At 32.9% G+C, this 19,547-nt stretch overlaps 1 long non-coding RNA gene across 1 annotated transcript; it reads right to left on the bottom strand.

Moving 5' to 3' along the window:
• Positions 1 to 11,328: 11,328 nt before the first annotated feature.
• LOC128185085 (uncharacterized) lies at positions 11,329 to 12,606 on the bottom strand. The gene is made up of 2 exons (XR_008243817.1): positions 12,495 to 12,606; positions 11,329 to 11,954 (listed from the first exon to the last, which is right to left on the bottom strand). It is a non-coding gene; the product is annotated as an uncharacterized LOC128185085 (long non-coding RNA).
• Between the last annotated feature and the right edge of the window lie 6,941 nt (positions 12,607 to 19,547).

Below are 19,547 nucleotides of genomic sequence, written 5' to 3'. Positions count from 1 at the left end.
CAAATTGAAGATACCAGAATTTGCTTGACAAATGACAGTGTAGTTGGCATCGACAGGACATTCAATTTAGGGCCTTGTTTTCTCACAACTTTGGTTTATCAGAATTTGAATTAAGTACCAAAAAGGTTCCTCATCCTCCCCAGTTATGCTTTGGCCTATTTTCATCCATACTGTTGGACTCCCAATCTTCCGCAAGAGACCTTATCTCGGACTGTGCTTCTGACATTGACCAGAAAATAATTACTACACCCCCTCCTCTTGTCAGTGAACTTTCTTTTAACAATAGCCAGAAAATGTCTAAGAAAAGCTGGTCATAAGGAAAGAATGGATCGGATAACTATTTTTGGAGACCAAACATAATTTAAATGCGAAACTTACCGACCTTGACCACTATTTGAAAATCCTTTTGCTCGCAACAACTGGAGAAAATTTAAAATCCATACTTTGTGGTAAAAAAGAAAATGTATTTTTTGTAATTGATTGAAATGACATAAAAAAAGACGATTTGTAGATGATTGCGGAACATGGAACAGACCCTCATTAGAAAATCATTATTATTTGGCTACAAATACAAGAACATTTGAAAACAAGCACAAAAAAAAAAAACAAATTTAATTATTCAAAGAATGGAGGGGTACTTAAGTTTAACTAGATCTTCACCCAGATGTAAATTCTGTTGTTATTCTTTCGAGATATTATTCACAGAGAAAACATTTACAAAGGAGGGTTAGTAGGTTCCAGATTGTGCCAAAAAGCAGTGATCTACATATTTTGTGTTTGCTTGAATATATTGGCAGTTACCAAGGGGGACAGATTCATGGAAAATAAAAAAAGACAAATAAACCATACATCTGTACACCTTTGGCTAAAAACTCTGCTATTCTGGAAGGGATTATACATGGCAAAAAGTCTTCAGCAATTGTCAAAGATTTTGTGAAATCTGATTCCGAAATTTATTGGACCTGAGAGTTTTTCAAGATCCCAGAATAACCAAAATAAAAGACAAAGACCATCAAATTCAAATAACATGGCAGATGACATTCAAACAATCTGAACATCCCTGCAACAAAGTTCTTATATCCGCTGCGTAGTTGCCAATAATGGCAACAAACCACCGAACATTGTTACACTGACGAACAAATTGAAGACACCAGAATTTGCTTGACAAATGACAGTGTAGTTGGCATCGACAGGACATTCAATTTAGGGGCTTGTTTTCTCACAACTTCGGTTTATCAGAATTTGAATTAAGTACCAGAAAACACGGTAGAGTCTCAGATAGCCTGCTTGAAATGCATACTTCCTCTTTGCTGCTAAGAGTTCTACATCTTTTTATATGAAGATATATAAAATACATAAATGGGAAATTTAAAATCGATGATAAAGAAAAGCAGAAACCAACATATGTTTAAATTTTGGTTTCTGTTTTTCTTCACTATAAGTTTCATGACCAGAAAAAGGAATACCATTGCTTTAATGAAATTATATCTTCAAAAAACTAGACTTCATTAAAAAAATTGTGTTTGATTTTTACAAAAATCAAATTGCTCACCTCATTTACTTTTTATCTTTAGCCTTATATTATATACTAGTATATCTAAATGTTATTTTTTTTCTTCATTTACCATTACATGATTGTGAGTGAAAATTACATGGTTTTGAGTGAAAATACACTAAACTCAGTCAATTACACGTACGAGCTTGGGTATACTTTTAAAAAAACCAACAAACCAACGTATTTTAAAGAATGAATTTAAACAAGAAACAGTGGAAAAGATGTTATTAACTTGTTATATGCCACGATGAATTCTTATATTTCAGTGTCATGTAAGAAACTGTTGCAATATCAAATATAAAAATAATCAAGGGCACCGCAAAGCGGAGCATCCCCTTGCGAAATGAAAATATTGTGCGGGGAAATGCATTATTTAGGAATAAACATGTAATAGAAGAGACCAAAATTTCAAAAACCACTTAAAATTATTCCTATCCCCATGCACCCTCTGGGGTGTATCCATGGGGGATGGGTGCATTTACACGGTTGTACAATGATCCTCCCATTACTAGAGAAATTACACTACAAACGTGATAAACATTAGCAATATAGTTTTATAAATTCTCTTTATCCAGTGACATACATTACGCATTTAGACAATTAGTTTAAGTTTGATATTGAAAACAAGAATAGAATTCCAGGGTCCCCCGCCGGTCAAGCAGTATACTAGTATCGAGTCTATCGACCAAGGCTGATTTAGAAACTTGACCAAGGTATTAGTGGTATAAACATTTGGTATAAATTTAATGAAAATCCGTCAAAATTTGTAGGCATGAGAGCGCTTACAAGGTCAATTTTTGGATAAAACGGAGTCATGATTGTGGTCGAAGTCCCATAACGCCAACAAAAAGTATCGACTAACGCTGATTTTCGAACTTGACCAAGGTAATAGTGGTATAAACATTTGGTATAAATTTAATGAAAATCTGTCAAAATTTGTAGGCATGAGAGCGCTTACAAGGTCAATTTTTGGATAAAACGGAGTCATGATTGTGGTCAAAGTCCCATAACGCCAACAAAAAGTATCGACTAACGCTGATTTTCGAACTTCACCAAGGTAATAGTGGTATAAACATTTGGTATAAATTTAATGAAAATCTGTCAAAATTTGTAGGCATGAGAGCGCTTACAAGGTCAATTTTTGGATAAAACGGAGTCATGATTGTGGTCAAAGTCCCATAACGCCAACAAAAAGTATCGACTAACGCTGATTTTCGAACTTGACCAAGGTAATAGTGATATTAACATTTGGTATAAATTTAATGAAAATCTTGCAAAATGTGTAGGCATGAGAGCGCTTACAAGGTCAATTTTTGGATAAAACGGAGTCATGATTGTGGTCAAAGTCCCATAACTCCAACAAAAAGTATCGACCAATGCTGATTTTCAAACTTGACCAAGGTAATAGTGGTATAAACATTTGGTATAAATTTAATGAAAATCTGTCAAAATTTGTAGGCATGAGAGCGCTTACAAAAAAGTGTGACGGACGGACGCCCGGCATTTCTATGTCCCCGTTCCGCGTTGCGGCGGGGGACAATAAAACGTAGCCAAGATCTGGGACTTATAGTGAACTGTATGAGAAAATTCGAGTTAACATGTCGAAATTTTTACCCAAATAGTTTTAAAAGAGTAACGTATCTTCAGCAATTTACATAAAAATGAATTCCCATTTAATCAGGTTGATGATATTCGTCAGTCTCTTCTAAATTATGAACCAGTTCTTCGCTAAAGTAATTCGTTAAATATAGCCCAATATTCGCCTAGACGGTTGCTTGTGTTTATTAAATTAGGGTAAACTTAATCTCCTGCTTGCTTCAGTTTTTTTCTTTGGACATCCTTCCAACTCCCCATTTCGTTTGCTTCTTACCTTTACAGGGCCTACATCCAACAAAATAACAAGTTGTTAAAATATTTACTTTCACGAACCGGAAGTCGTACATAAAATTTCGAAGTGTTCTAATTTTAACGATATTTTAAAAACTATACAACTAAATTCCTTAAAAATAAATTGTGTTTGTCCTTTAAGCATGCTTATGATTTGTACGAAGTTTGATTAACATGCATGCGAGGGTTTTCTTTGAATCTTGCTTAAAAGGCTGAAATGGACACACACATACATACACACACACGCACGCAGTGCAGCGATGCTACATCCCCTTCGCAACAAGTTGCGCGAGGGTATAATATTTTGCCTCTCATTTAAGTTTACGAGTATTAATAAATAGTAGTAATTTATGATCAAGGTGTTTTAAATATAAATACAAATACATGGTGTTTGGACAAAATATGAAACGGCAGGCGTTTGAAATCTACGTACGAGTTAACCTGCTTTCGGGTAATTCGCACGTTTTTAAATTAATTTTGAACTAATTAATCATCATAAAATCACTTTTTTCCCGTGATAAACTTTAGTTCGGAGAAACAAAGTATCAAAGAAAATTAAAACAGAATTCATTATATTGTAATGTGAAAATGAGTCCAGTCGCTTCTGTGCTAGTCTATGCATATTTAAAAGGCATACAATTTTTCCGAATCAGTAATTTGATTTAAGGAATACGGAATCAACCTTGGAGTATTATGAGGTGATAAATTTGGTTTTGACCAATTCAAATCAAATAAAGCCCGAAGGGCTTTGTCATAGATTTGACCACGCTCCGACCGAAATTATCTCCTCGTAATATTCAAAGAATGATTTCTTATTACTTATATTTATAATATTTCCAATTTGTACACTTTAAAACTACATTATTTTAAGATCACTAGTTTTTAGGTAGCACATGCTATGGATTACTACCCGGCGCAGCCAATACCGTTTTTCGATTATGCTATAAGACATGCACATTTGTGTCATTGTTTATGAAGTTTTAGGTTTACAGGGTTCAAAATTGATTAGTAACTTTATCACAGACAAAGACAGTTGAAGATGTAAAAATTTCCATTTCACTTCAAATGGCCCTACTTTGGATATAATCAAGAGTGAATTAAAGCTGACATGAACTCATAAAAGAGTTTGGTCGCCATATTAGTTTTCATCGCTCCTCTACTGCCGCTGGGGTATATATACCGGTCGAGAAAGTTACGGTCGGTTGCTTTCCGATCGAGGCATTCAGGTTACACGGACTTCTAAATGCATGAACTACAAATTGTAGTAAAATCGTTGTAGTAAAGAATAATGGAAACAGCAATCAATAAGATATATTTATTCTTTGAAAGAATTTCCAAGGTATCCGTACTATTTTGCACAAATAGTGCTGCCTTACTTCACATGCACATCGAACACGCGTGTCGTTCATACAGAGTGCATAACGTCTGCATCTTTTTGAAGTCACCGGCGGCACTACATACAACACAGTAGATAAATGATAGTATATCCAAGAAAGTAACAACGTGACATCGTGTCCATCGGTTTCTACAAAAACAAAATCCATGCGATCATTGACAATGCTCGATCTGCCAGTGTGTGATTGCGCATGTGCAATGTTATAACATACACAGGAAAACGGTCTACAATTATCGAGGTTTTTTGAAGCATCTGTGTCTAGATTTCAGTTTGTCTTGTTTCGTCGTTCATTGGATATTTCTTGCCAGTGCAGTGGTTGTCATATTATTTTTTGTTCAAAACGCGTTTCTACACGTCTTTTCGTCCAATGTAACGTGTTCGGGTGAATGAAATACCTGAATGCGGTGAAGCATGAATAGTGCTTTCGGCCTTATATAGGGGGTGTGTAGCGATGAGCAGAACAATAGAAATAGACAACTAATATGGCGGTAGTCGGAGATAAAAGGGAAAAATGCGTATTTATGAATTCATGTCAGCTTTAAGAATAACAAACGATTGGCATTGTTCATATAATGGACAGGCATGTTCCAGACCAGGTCGGCTCTATTCGGACCCCTTACTCTGGAACTTATTACCTTCGTTGACAAACAATACCACACAACAGAACAGCTTCGGTTCTATTCGGGCCATTTATCTAATTGTGTAGGTCAAGAAGTTTACTACTGTTTCTTACTTTCACCTTCAGCTGCTAACACAGCAATGACACAGACTCTCAGCTTCTCTCACTTATATATACATGGGAGAGTCCACTAGAAAGGGGTTTCGGGTTTTCCGATTATCATTATTGATTTATACTAGACAAAATTCTTAACAATATAATCGGCAGGCATGTGGTTTTCTTTCGGCACTGTTCGGCGTGTTAAGTCGGCAGTTGTGTTTTAGTATGACCGGTGTGGAGATGCTGAAAGATAACACGAACGAATTAATTAGCTGATTGGGTGTTGCTCTTAGTTAAGTTGTACTAGTAGGATAATCCGTAATAAAGGTTTGTAGAAGGAGAGACATACTTTGTAAACTGACAAATATATATTCACAACAGTGTAAAGACCAGTAGAATAAGAATGGAAACAAACAAATAAAACGAAAAACAAAGAGCCGGTGTAAATTGAACAGATCAAGGAACGGGTTAACAAGTTGAATTGGTTAAAGTAAATGATAGTTTGTACATCGTTCTTAAAGATGTAAGCAGTGATACAAGGGTTGATCCAAAAGTAATGTCACACTATGCACCGCGCTTCTCATTGGCGCTGTATTGTATAAAATGATACATCAAAGTTTTCCTTATCAAAAATTAAGTTAGAATTAAACTTTTTATGAAATTTCGTTGATATTGATGTTTACAGCATGATATATACGTGACATCGCCGCGTCATGAATTTACATCTTTTTTAAGGTTTGAATATATGAATAAATTACATGCTTCAAAATTTGAAAATGCCACAAACAACACAAAATTTTTAGAACAGATATGTTATTAACTTTTTCTAACTGTTTTGAAAAATTAGGGACTGTTGGTCTCTACCCAATGCTCCTGTCTCTATATCAAGGGATAAAAAGGTGGAATATGTGAATAGTGATACGATGCATTTTTTGCTTCGATGTTTAGAAATCACTATAAAATGTACTGGAATTGATATATCAACCTAAAATTGGGTGGGTGAACAGGGTACCTTAAACGTGGCTCCAATACCTGATGAAAGCATATTCATGTCAATAAATAAATTAGGTAGATAGAAGCCTTACGCTCTGAAGGAAAATTAAAGCTTACGTCAATGGCTATATCATAAAGCTACGTTCCTGACTTCTTGAAGAGACCTTGACAAACTGATCGCCCATTAAATAATCCAATACACTACCTCATCGATTATAAAAAGATTAATTAGTTACTTTATAAAATATTTTGAGTTACTTTATGAAAAAATTGATAAAAAAAAAAGTTATATAGACCATCGTGGCGAATTTATAGAGAACTTAATCACGAAATTTTACCAGAACCCCAAAGATCTAGAAATGACGTTGCTAGCGTGCGGCAACTATCGTTACCTCATGCTCTACAAAATATATTATCGTCAGAAATAATTATCACAACGCATTAAAATTTTCAGGTCAAGCAACAATTTTTGTAACTTTACGCGGATTTTTACCGATTTTATGGCATCTGTGGCATTACTTTTGGATCAACCCTTGTACTACGTGAAAAATCAAGATGCTTTTGAAGTCAATTAATTTTTTGCATGTCAACAGAACGGAATGCTATTCGTTTTCGTCCGTCGTCGTGCGTCGCGCGTTAATTTAACATTTTTAACTTCTTAAGAGTAAAAATCAACATGCATCAAGCATTCCATGGAAAGTGGAAAAAATATTTTTTGAAAAGCTGCTTGTATATTATTGATTTTAATCTACTTAACACAAAAACCCTGATAAACAATGATTTTTGTCATACTAAGGGACTGGTATCCAAGGAAATTTATTTCCTTTGTTACGGGTGCACAAATCTTTGAAAATAAAACAATGATTTTAGGTAAACATCTACGTAAATTATTCCTTTACATGATATTATATAGTATTGTGGTATTTGTATTTATTATAAGATTGAGTTTTCCCATTTTTAGGAAAAAATAAATTTTTAAAATATTTCATTGTAATTGTTGCCATGACAACAGGAAGAGAACATGCATTTAGACGCTTATCAATTTTCAAAAATTGCACATCTTTATCACTTTATATGCAAAATCTACAACCACTGCTGGAAAAATGAATTATGTATTTCTGTTAGTGATCATCTGTACTATATATATGCAAAATAAAATCCATAGGCAACGTGGAGGGGAAATAGTTGTACAAGGTTTAAAAGTATATCAAATTTGCATTTTAAGCTTTTACGCAGGGGTAAAGGTAACATAAAAACCAAGTATTATTAAATTGAATACATCATATTGTACCTTATTTTAAAAATATTCCATGGTTAAAGATGCACAATAAGTCAAATTTTCTATTTTATAAAGTTGGTTTTTTTAAATGACATTTTAAAGATCATTCATTTTATCTAAAATTAGAAAACATGCACACACGGACGTAAGGGCAAATATAAGGTAAAATACTAATTTCATTTATAAATGAGGTATTTTACTCCTCAATGTGGTTGAATCATAAATTTAGTGAACATCTGTATACAAAACAATCATTTAAAATATTATGTACCAAGAAAAACAAGGAAAGGAGGTCAGGTTTTACCCTCTGAGTTCATTTTATTTGACCTTTTTGTACTTAAAGTGCAATTCTCAACATAATGAAATATGATTTAGATATTCTTGACAAAAAATGTAAACAATAACATTATATACCAATATTGTTTTTCATTATATAAGTACTATAATGATGGTCAGAATGAATATATAAAATAAATATATATATGATATATATTTTGTTTAAGTTGCATCTTTCCTGACCTTTTTGTACTTAAAATTAGCCAACTTTTAATAATATTAAGTGTGATTTGAAATAAAAGCTTTATTAATGTATAAATTTCTTATGATTTCAATGCAGTTTTCTAGATATTTTTTTTTTCAATTCATAAATAAGATATCATATATCAATGTTTAGAAAGAGGGCTGTAAATGTAAAATTCTTACAAAAATGGCTTAAAAAATTCCAGGTTTTTTCTTTGTATTTGAAGCAGTTAACACTAAAAGTCTATTACCATTAAAGCTCTCTGAAGGGTGCGTAATTATTTAAAATGACCTCAGTTTAGAAGAAAGACATGCTATTCATCTCTATATGTTATACTAATATTGAATCTCTAGTCTACTCTAACTTGTCTAGGAGATTTCAAGTTGTTCTGATAAAATCAAACACCAATAAGATATTTTTTTTGGGAGGGGGGGGGTGGGGGTCCATCATAATTCATTTTCAATATGAATATTTAAGAAAAAACATTGCTGCATGAAAAAGTATGTGCAGAGATGTTATTCAAAAAGTGTAGGTCAGACAAAGAAATCAAGGAGGTAACTTATTCCTCAGAAGGCAAAATATCCAATTTAGATGTTCATCTGATTATCATAAAGATTTTATAGTTGAACACAGTCACCAATAGTTTCCTTCTTTCAGTGAATTATCAGCCCAAATCGTATTTGGATGTAACTATAACAAATAAATGACAATAATTATTTCAGTTAAATTGGTCATATCCGCCCCCTCCCAGGACCCACGCATGCAGGAATTTCAAATAAGAAAAACTGTCTCAAAAGAATAATTCAGTCAACAATATATGTTTATGCTTCCTTTAAGAACTGATGTACTAAGCCACATTTAAAAAGTGTTCTCTCCATCTCCCTTATCGATCAGTAATTAAACTTTTTTGTCCATAAGATGGGGAAATTTTTTTTCTTCAAAATCTTATAATCAATTATTTTACATAAAAATGAATTGGTCTGCAAAAAATTTAAATGATTTAATTTGTAATTAAAATCAAGGTAATTCAGAGAAATATTTTGACAGTCAGATGATATAGATAGTACAGTAGCCTTAAAGGTCATATGAAACGATATCCTGACCATATTGAGTTATATACGGGAATGAGTTCATAAGTGCCTATTTAATAAGACTGACATTGTTTTTTGGATATTTTATGCAAAATGTGAGCGCCACAGTCGATCAAAATTACTTAATCGGGAAAAGGAACATTGACTTACGCGGCTTACCTCCCTTGCTTATGACGTCAGTAAGACCCAATCGCTATGTTGTGAATACAAATATCCATGTCATTTTGCAGCATTTTAAAAGAAAAAAAATACTATTTTATATAAAAACTTGTATAATTATACAATATTTTATAATCAACCATGTCAGTATTTTTTCTCTCAAGAAATGAAATCGTGTGCGGTTTTATTTACATGTAATAGCGTGTACATAATGATATTCAGTTTCGAGACTGCAGGGAGAATAAATGATTTTCTTCATAGATCCACATGCAAGTATAATATAATTTTAATATAAGCATATTTATATGTTTTATTTTGATCTTTGTAATGAAATTGACAAATTCAAAAATACGTCTGATCGTTTTTTCCCATTTCCACGTCCATGCAATTCATTAAGATTTTTTTTCTAAACAACTTGTAGGCCTCATTGTGTCTCATTCGCTTCACGATTATATTGTTTGTTTCACTTTCAAATTCACAAATATGTTACAATTTAATTATTTTTAGTCTAAGAGAAATTTCTTCAAATGTTTTGTTTTTGAAACGTGTACTTGACAGATCCCTTTTATCTCACTTTCTTCCGCAATGTTTTCTTTCGTTTTTTTTATCATTATTGATGCTTGTTCTTAATAAAATCTGTTGATTATCTTCGCACTCGTTCACAACTATTTTTATCAAACAACCGATTTATTTTACCGATACATTTCTAAATCCTTAAATGCCATATTTCCGCGATCTAATTTAATAAAACGTTAATACACGTGTACACAAAGTATTTTATAAAGTTATTGCTACATGTATGTATCAATAAGTCAGAAATTTATATTATTTCGAAATAAAATTTAAGAATAACTTTGCGGCATTTTATAGCTCTTAAATACAAACTATGTACACAATGCCTCAAACATTTTCATTGGCCTGCATTATATACTTTTTTATGTGACAAAATAAATCAAATCAATTTAAATGCTTTAATTCCCTTTAAATGTAGCTCAATCATTATACGTACCGAAGAAGAAAAGGATGTTTCTATTTCAAAAGGATAAGGATAATTCATTAATCAGCTGTAAATGTTGGAGCATTTCTTTCGTTAAATTTCCACTCCAGTACGGGATCTTCATCATGATTTTACTTTTGTGAGAAGCTGATATTAGATTTATTCATTAACGACCAATTAAAACTAAGTCATCTGTAGGCTACTACGAAATCAAATGATCTCATTTGAAAAGAAAGACACGTTCATATATGCAAAAATTACTAAAATTTAATCAATAAACTACTGTAAAATTACACTAGTTTTAATGCATTGTTTACATCGGTGGGTCTTTGTGACGTCATAAATCCACAAAATCAAGAACGATAAGCGGGCAAGAATTTTTTCAGGTGCTCAGTTTTCACGGTTATTTTTCAGTAATGCAAAGGCAAAAAAATCTTACATCATGTATTTTAACATTTGTTTATACCAAGCTTTATATTCATGAAAGAAAATCATAGTGTTAAAAATCGTTTCATATGACCTTTAATATCAATATGTGAATTGTTGGTTTATATTCATATGCATGAATTTATTTCCTATTAAGTCTTGGTTTTGTCAATGTGATCAGGGCAGTTCAAATAGCTTGACATAAATCTGTATTACTGCTTTCACTGCAGAACTTGCTGAATGCTCTATTTAACATGGATTTCCTTCTTTATTTAACAATATAAAGTAAACACAAATAAAAAAAATCTTATGAATATCAACTTTAATTTTTACCATCATTAAGTTTCTTGTACATTTATTCAAGATGTAATAATTTTCACTGAAAATAATTCAACAACTCAAATGATCAAGTGGTAATAAATCATTATGCATCAGCATTGACATATGAACACATTTTATTTTCAAAAGTAGACAGAGTATAAGTCAGGCACACATTTGCTTTGAAATAGTTCAGAAAATACTTGTTTGTACCTTTGTATTTAACCCAAATATCCCTATATATAATTATATATAATTTTGAATTCTATTTGATAAGATTTTCAGTTTTATTTGAAAGCCAGCTCTTCTTTTCTGTGGAACAAAGTTGCTAACATAGCTGTTTATCTTCAAGGATGAAAGAAATTCTGCTAAAGAAAATCACCCCTTGTCAACTTTAGTTTTAATTTGTTGCATTTGTTGGTCTGTTTTTTCACAATTGCACTTTCACCCTCTTCTTTTGCAAAATTTAAATATTTCAAGCATTGTCTCTGAACTGTCTGGTGTGAATATTTCAATTTTTATGTAGACATGGTAGATTTTAGTGTCCATCCTCGTTTAAGTTGATTCATTTGGCTTGAATGTGACGCATTTTCTGTTTACAACCCACTAAGTTATCTGTAATAAAACAATGGAAAGAACCTGTTACAACTAATACACATTTCCATTCCCTATTTAATTAAACTGTCTTAAAAACTCATACAGTAAAGTATTTTACTGTTATAATTCATTAAATATAGGTGAAAAATCTTGACTTTTTCAAGCAATATGGTACAAAAAGTTGATTTTATGTGAATACAACATTGATTACAACATATAGAATAATAAGAAGACTGATCAATCATTCACACAAGACACATTCAAACATGTACTCGTATACTACATGTACCAAAATACATGTAGCTACCATAGTCTATATACATGTATGTTGATATATTTTTCATTAAAAGTTTGTTATTTTTCTTGATGCACAATCACTATGTATACTAAGGAATCACGTATAAATTTTCTTTGTCATGTTTAAACTATTATTTATAATGTTGTGTGCATTGACATGTTAATCCGAATTTTCACGAAGATCTACAGCATCCACAATTTCTCCCGTTAAAGAAATGTTTGCTAGTAGAAAATAAGAAAACAGTAAAAGTTGTTACTTACCATGATAATGAACTAAATTAACACTTCTATAATCCAGAAACTAAAATAATCCATAGTCGTCTCACTTCAGCTCCGTAGAAATATTGGATGTAAACAATGTAAACAAAATACCGTTTTTACCTCTTTCGTAAGAGAGTCTTATCAAAGGGAGATAATTAGAGTAAAACTTGCACGTTTCCAGGTGTATAAAATCGGTATTTATTTATAAACGGGTGACTTGCCTAAAGATTATTTAATTGATTCTACTAGAACAAATGTCATAATATAAATATGTTGTGTTAGTTAACCTTGACATGGTTGTAGAATTTTATAAAAGTGCACTGAATTGACTGGTGTTTGCATGCAAAATTAACAAGATGAAACGGGTATAAATATCAAAGGATGAAGTAAATGTAAATTCTTAATGATGTTTAAATTACAGCGAAGTGTTTTGTAGTATAAAAAATTATTGATAGAGTTTTAAGATGATTTAACATAATATCGTATTTGTATATACAAAAATTTTCATGTTAAAATGAAGTACAAATCAGTCAGTCTAAAAGCACGTGGTTTCCATAGTAACAACACGAATAAAAAAAAATTAACCCAAATATTTTTAATACAATCTTCATTCTGATTATCTTAATATGTGTTTTTATCATTATTGTTTTTATGTCACTTTCCATATTTTTCACAAAATGCTTGATGCTTGTTGATTTTACTCTTAAAACCTACAAGGCTGATTGTTACCATTTTGGTGTGAGGCATCTCTATGGTAAGAGGAACCTAAATAGTAATATTCATGGCTCTACCAACCCCGGGGCGCCACAGGTGGGGCCAAATATGCCAAAAAAAGCCATATTTTCAAAAATCTTCTTCTCTACTCCCACACATGTAAGGAAAAAACTTGCTGCATGGTTATAATATCCATGAAACCCTCTACCAAAATTGAGAAATTTATGGCCCCTGGGTCAGGGGTTTTGGCTCTAGGGTGGGCCAATAAGGTCATATAGTAAAAATGTATTTAACCTTAGAAAATCTTCTCTACTGCCATATATATTGTAAAAAACTAAATGCATGATTATGATCTCCATTAAGCTTTCTACCTAAATTTTGATATCTATAACCCCTGGGTCAGGGGTTCAAGCTCTAAGGTGGGGCAAATATGGCCATATAGTAAAAATGTATTAAACCTTAGAAAATCTTCTTCTCTACTCCCATATATATATGTTTGAAACTAAATACCTGGTTATAATGTCCATGAAGCCCTCTACCTAACGTGAGAAATTCATGACCACTTTATAAGAGGTTCAGGCTCTAGGGTGGGGCCAATATAACCATATTAAAAATATGATTTAAATCTTAAAAAATCTTCTTCTCTATCTCACACATATGGGCAAAAAACTGAATAAATGGTTATGATGTCCACTAACTCCTCTACCTAAATTGTGAAATTGATGGCCTCTGGGTCAGGGGTTCAGGACATGAGAAGGGGGGGGGGGGGCAATAATGGCAATATAGTGTTAATGCATATGATGTTTAGAAATTTTCTTCTCTATTCTCACACACCTGTATAAAAAACTGACTTATAATTATGTTTACCAGGAAGTCCTCTACTGAAATTTTAATTTTCATGTCCACTGGAGTATAGGTTTTGACTCGAGGGCAGGGCCAAAATGGATGTATAGGTGTTAATGCATATAATGTTAAAAAATTATGTTCTTTACTCCCACACACCTGAAAGAAAAACTGAATTCATAATTTTGTAGACGAGATCTTTAAGTTTTCATATATTTTATTATAGGTTTCACAATTCATTTTGAAAGAGTTCAGGCAGGGAGGTGGTCGTCATTACAAATTTATAATTTTATTACTCCAGAAATGCATATATGCGACTCCTCGACAAGTTTGTGTATTGGTTTAATGCTACTCAGGTGACCGTTAAGGCCAATTGGCCTCTTATTTTATAAAAGATTCAATAGAACATTTACACAGTATTTGGTGTCCACGACGAACAAAGTGATACCATTTACCACACAAATCTTGACGTAGATATTCGAAACTGGAGAATGGAGTTGAGAGAAGCAAAGTACTTAAGACCCTTTCACAATTGGCGCACGAGAAGAAGCGACCAAATATTCGTGCGACCGAAAAAATTTTGCACGATCAAAGCGAGCGTTGTGCGATGTAAACGCATGGAATCTTGCGATATATCTTGCGTCTGTATGCGACTGTTGAACAATGAAAGCAACTGTTGAAAGATAATACGATAGGGACGCGCGAGAGACTAGGTGATCGGACGATTGAACGTGCGCCAATGTGATTGGACGTGCGATTTTGCGTTCCATGGTACGAATGATCGTGCGAGTCAGAGGGGGATTATACACCGCCCATATTCAGTAGACATAGTTGAAAGCGAGAAAAGATGCCGTCCAAGAAGATACAGATATGCAGCAGCATTTATTATTATACCTCAATATGATAATTCTATTATATCTGATCGGTCAAGAAAGTCACCTGACAGGGCGATGTCCAAGGAGTGAAAAAGTCGATATGAGCATACGATGTAGACAGATATCATTAAATCAAAAATTCTCTTTATATCTCAGGACCAACTTAAATATCTATGATTTATAAAAAAAAAGTAAGACAGTTACATGGGAAATCAAACAATCACGACGTTAATGTTGCGACTGTTCAAAAGTCAAACATTATTAGAAATCAACGTATTTTGTGTAATCATATGTTGCTTGTTATAATAAAACGTTTATTGCATTAATGTTCAGGGAATATTATATAAATAGTGCCTGTTTGGGAGGGTAACAGTTGAAATTGACACCCCGAGAAAACCATTGTCAACCGACGCGAAGCGGAGGTTGACAATGGTTTTCGAGGGGTGTCAATTTCAACTGTTATCCTCCCAAACAGGCACTATTTATTTTGTTATACTGAATGTCTTTTTTAAAATTTTTAAGAAAATTTTACTGCTTTTATATAGGAATAACGTGAATTCTACAGCGAACCGTACGCGCATAATTTTCGCGCATGTAACATTTTTTAATGTTACCCGTTGCCAAGTGCGTTGCTAACGCTGAGGGTAATAGTAAATATTATTAACTGCGTCTTAACCAATCAGATTTCAGTATTTAACATGAAAGTATAACAAAAAGATTTATTCCCCAGAAAAAAACAAATTTCTCTCCGCCGAAGCCCCCGGGAAATATGATTTTATCTTGAGGGAATAAATCTTCATACATGTATTTCCTTCACCATCATGCAATAAATATATATTGAAAATTTTGTTCTTAAACAGAGATACTTATACAGGGTATACATACTAGTAGCAAAGCATGGCATATTGAGGCTGATAAGTCGTGCAATGATAGTAAAACGTTGCAAGATTATATGAAACACGTTGAACGTTGAGCAACAGTTTCACGGTCGTAAAACAGACGCATAAACACCAGCGATTTATCTTACGATCTTTATAAATCGTGTATCACTCTTGCGAGTACACAAAACGTTGTAAAACGTTCATACTAATGTTCGTGTGTTGCACTGCGATAATTTGGATCGCGTTCGGTCGCTTCTGAATAGTGTACATGTCCACTATTCAGAGAAGACTTGATGCGACCAGTAAAACGTATGCAACGAATGCGAGAACTCGTGCAACGTATGCGAGAGCTCGTGCGAAGCTATAAAATTTCGATCGCAGGGTGATGTAAAGTTGTCGTGCGCCAATCGTGAAAGGGGCTTTAAAGAAACAGTACAGCTGAAAACACATGTGTGAATAATTTCAGATTTACCCATTGTTTCGTTAGGAAATAAGAAATAACGTTGATTGTAACAGTTGATATAGATGTAAATCCCTTTCACGTACCTAATTTATGTAATTATGAGCTTCCAAAAATTTAAGAGTCGTACAAACCGGATTAATCGTTTACTTGTACCTCGTGGATTTTGATTGACAGTAATTGACACGTGCTGAAAACTACAAGATATTCGCCCGACTCCGATTATCGTGGTATACGAGGTAAAAAGGATTCCCTGAACGGAACACATGATCACTTTGTCGATAATCTATTAATGGTTTTCCAATTTCGGTTCATTTTAAAATGAACAGACATAAATGAGTCAAGTACGCAAATTACATGCTTACAAAATAGTAATTGAGGTTATTTAAAAAACTTTGAACAACTTTTACCTGGGAGAAGTAGAATAGACATATTTTTATCAACAACATGTACAGGAGAATCTTCGCGAGCCCTGCATGTATTTTGTTTACAATAAATACGAATGCGTAATAGTATAGAAGGCTGACCCCGTAACACGTAATAAAAGTTTTTATATTTGCCCCCCCCCCCCCCCCCCCCTTGCCACCTTCAATTCTACATTTTCATTGTAAACTTTAATTTCAACATCCTGCAAGACTTTCTATACGATAAGTTATGATCAAATCAGAATGCTGTAAGGCTTCCACAGAAATTGGCATAGAAGATGAAAATTCTCCCTCCTCTGACTCTCACATTTAGTTTTCATTTATCACATCCGGTGCAGACTCTCTTTGATTAAAGTGGAATAACACATCATCACAAAATGGCTGGCCTCTGATCGAAATGATATTTCGTTTTATCAAAAAGATTTTATCGATGGAAATAACTAACTTATTAAATAGCCGAGTGGATAAAGTGCCGGGCTTTTGATCCGTGCATCCCGAGTTCGAATCCTGTAGGGGCTTTTGTTATTTCTTTCTGAGTTGAAGTTATTAGATATTTATTGTTTATCCCTAAACTGCAAATTTTCACTTATTTGACATACAGGATGTACGGTTTATTTTTCATTTTATCTTTTATAATCAAATACATGTAATTTACTGTCAATTTGAGAGACTTTTCCAGGTGTGTTATTCCACCTTAAGGTGGCTCACTATACTTTGAAATATTTTCTCAAATCAGCAGAAAATTACTTGATTATAATAGATATCATAATGGATAAGAGGTATTTAAGTCAAATACGCAAAATATGTGCAATTTTGGATAAAAAATTACATTTTCGAAAATTGAATTTAGTAAACATAAACAAAAGCTCCAGGCGGATTCAAACTAATGATCTACGGTTCAGAGGTCCAAACCTTAAACCACTGAGGTACGACGTATTACAACGAAATCCAACGATATAAACAGTGTAATAAAATATTTAAATCGGCATCTTGTGACGTAGTGTCTTAAATATTTTAAGTCTGGGTGTAGGGAGGAACCTTAAGCATCGAACCAGTCAGCGATTTTTTTTTTATACTTTCTTTGCTGTTTTCTTGAACATGCATCGTCGTATTATACATTAATCGGTGATTTTTCAACATTGTCAATATTTTAACTATTTATATATTTAAAACGCAGCTCTTACGAATGTTTTTATTTGTTATGTGAGTGCTTATGGATATCAAAAGAAAGACAGTCTCTTACCATGTTGCGAATCTCCCCCGTTTCTTTAACGGACAAATAAACCGCACGATATAACCCATGATACGTTGTTTTACCTATACATAACAGGTTTAAATACCTATATAGCTAAAAATAGAAATATGGCTCTCTATAGTGATTTGCCTGAACCTGTTAAAGGCGAAATAAAGCTTGGACTTTGCGATTTTTTAAATACAGTGTAATTTCCGCCCGACACTCTGATTGCTCTATGATTGGCTGATATCCAACTCTAGAATATTCACTTGCTCGTGACCTAGGAGAGGTCAATTTAACGTTTGATGTTCTCTACATTGGACAAAAAATAGATCGTCCAATGGAATATTGCGTTTCCCAAAATGTTCGGCTATGGCTTCAAACTAATATCTTTGCTAGATAACACTCTATTTGATATTATGTCTGTATCAATTCTTCGGTGAATCGTATAATAAAATCATTATTGCTGTTTTATTCACCTCGCCTCCGGCTCGGTGCATATTGTACTTCTTGGGTAGCTTAATCCTCGTATTGACCTAAAAAATAGCAATAATTCTATATAACACGTGTATTATCTGTATAAAGTATTACATGTATGTTGAGTAATTTTCGCCCTTCTGACATTAATTTGATAGCAATTTCGCCTCGGCTTTAATTCCTATAGACAATGTTAGCAATTGTTTGAAAAGTAAAGAATATTATATATTTTTGGAAACTGGATTATTTACAAATTTATAATTCTTATGAATTGAATTCCATTCGATATCATTCATGTCTACATAGTGTGGTCTTTGTCATGAGGAATAGGGACTTTATGTGCGACTTGCAGTGCTGGAGTTACCTTCCCTTGGTTATTTGGCGGATTTTTTAAAAAAAATTACATACCTATTACTATCAAATGAGTATATAGAATATAAACCTTACCATGCATCATTGTTTGTTCAATTTTACAGCCGATACCTTACATCATTAGAAAAGTGTTCAGATACCTTTATCCAATTTTACATATTTTTTAACGGAAGCCGAGATCTTGTTTAATTCAGTTTTTTGGAGAGACTGTAGGAAATCTAGAAGTTCATTAATCAAAAAATGAACAAATCTGTTACTTATTTCCTTCATTGTTAATAGAAAATTAAAGTTTATTAATTTTTTAATGTGTTTACTAAATATTAAAGGTAAAAACACCCTACCGAACAAAGTAATTGTTAGAAAGCATCACCAAGAGAAGCTATATCTTGAATTTCATAAACCTGTAGGCACATTTTAATTACTAAATCTTAACCTTAAAAGTGCGCCCTTATGAAAGGGTTAATCCTATATAATCCTTTAAAATATACGGGAAGTACTTTTTTTATATCATCGGGAGTGAGTCGAAGTGTTCTCTAAATTATATTGAGTACTTGCGTATAAAACAGGAAATTGAATAAGGAGAGAATTGGAGTGTTAACTTGTAGATAAGTGAGTATGACATAAATTTAAAACTCATCTGAAAACCCCAGATTATCTTTTGTTTATTCTTCCGTAACATGGGCATATCTTTTGTCTTATGTCTGTCAGTTTTTTAACTTCAAACCTTTGCTGATTTACCTTATAAAATATAATTTGTATAACTATCCCACTA

This window comes from Crassostrea angulata, chromosome 5 (genome assembly GCF_025612915.1).
Source record: "Crassostrea angulata isolate pt1a10 chromosome 5, ASM2561291v2, whole genome shotgun sequence".
Taxonomy (NCBI): domain Eukaryota; kingdom Metazoa; phylum Mollusca; class Bivalvia; order Ostreida; family Ostreidae; genus Magallana; species Magallana angulata.
The sequence above is the reverse complement of the archived record's forward strand: the minus strand, read 5'-3'. Positions and strand labels throughout refer to the sequence as shown.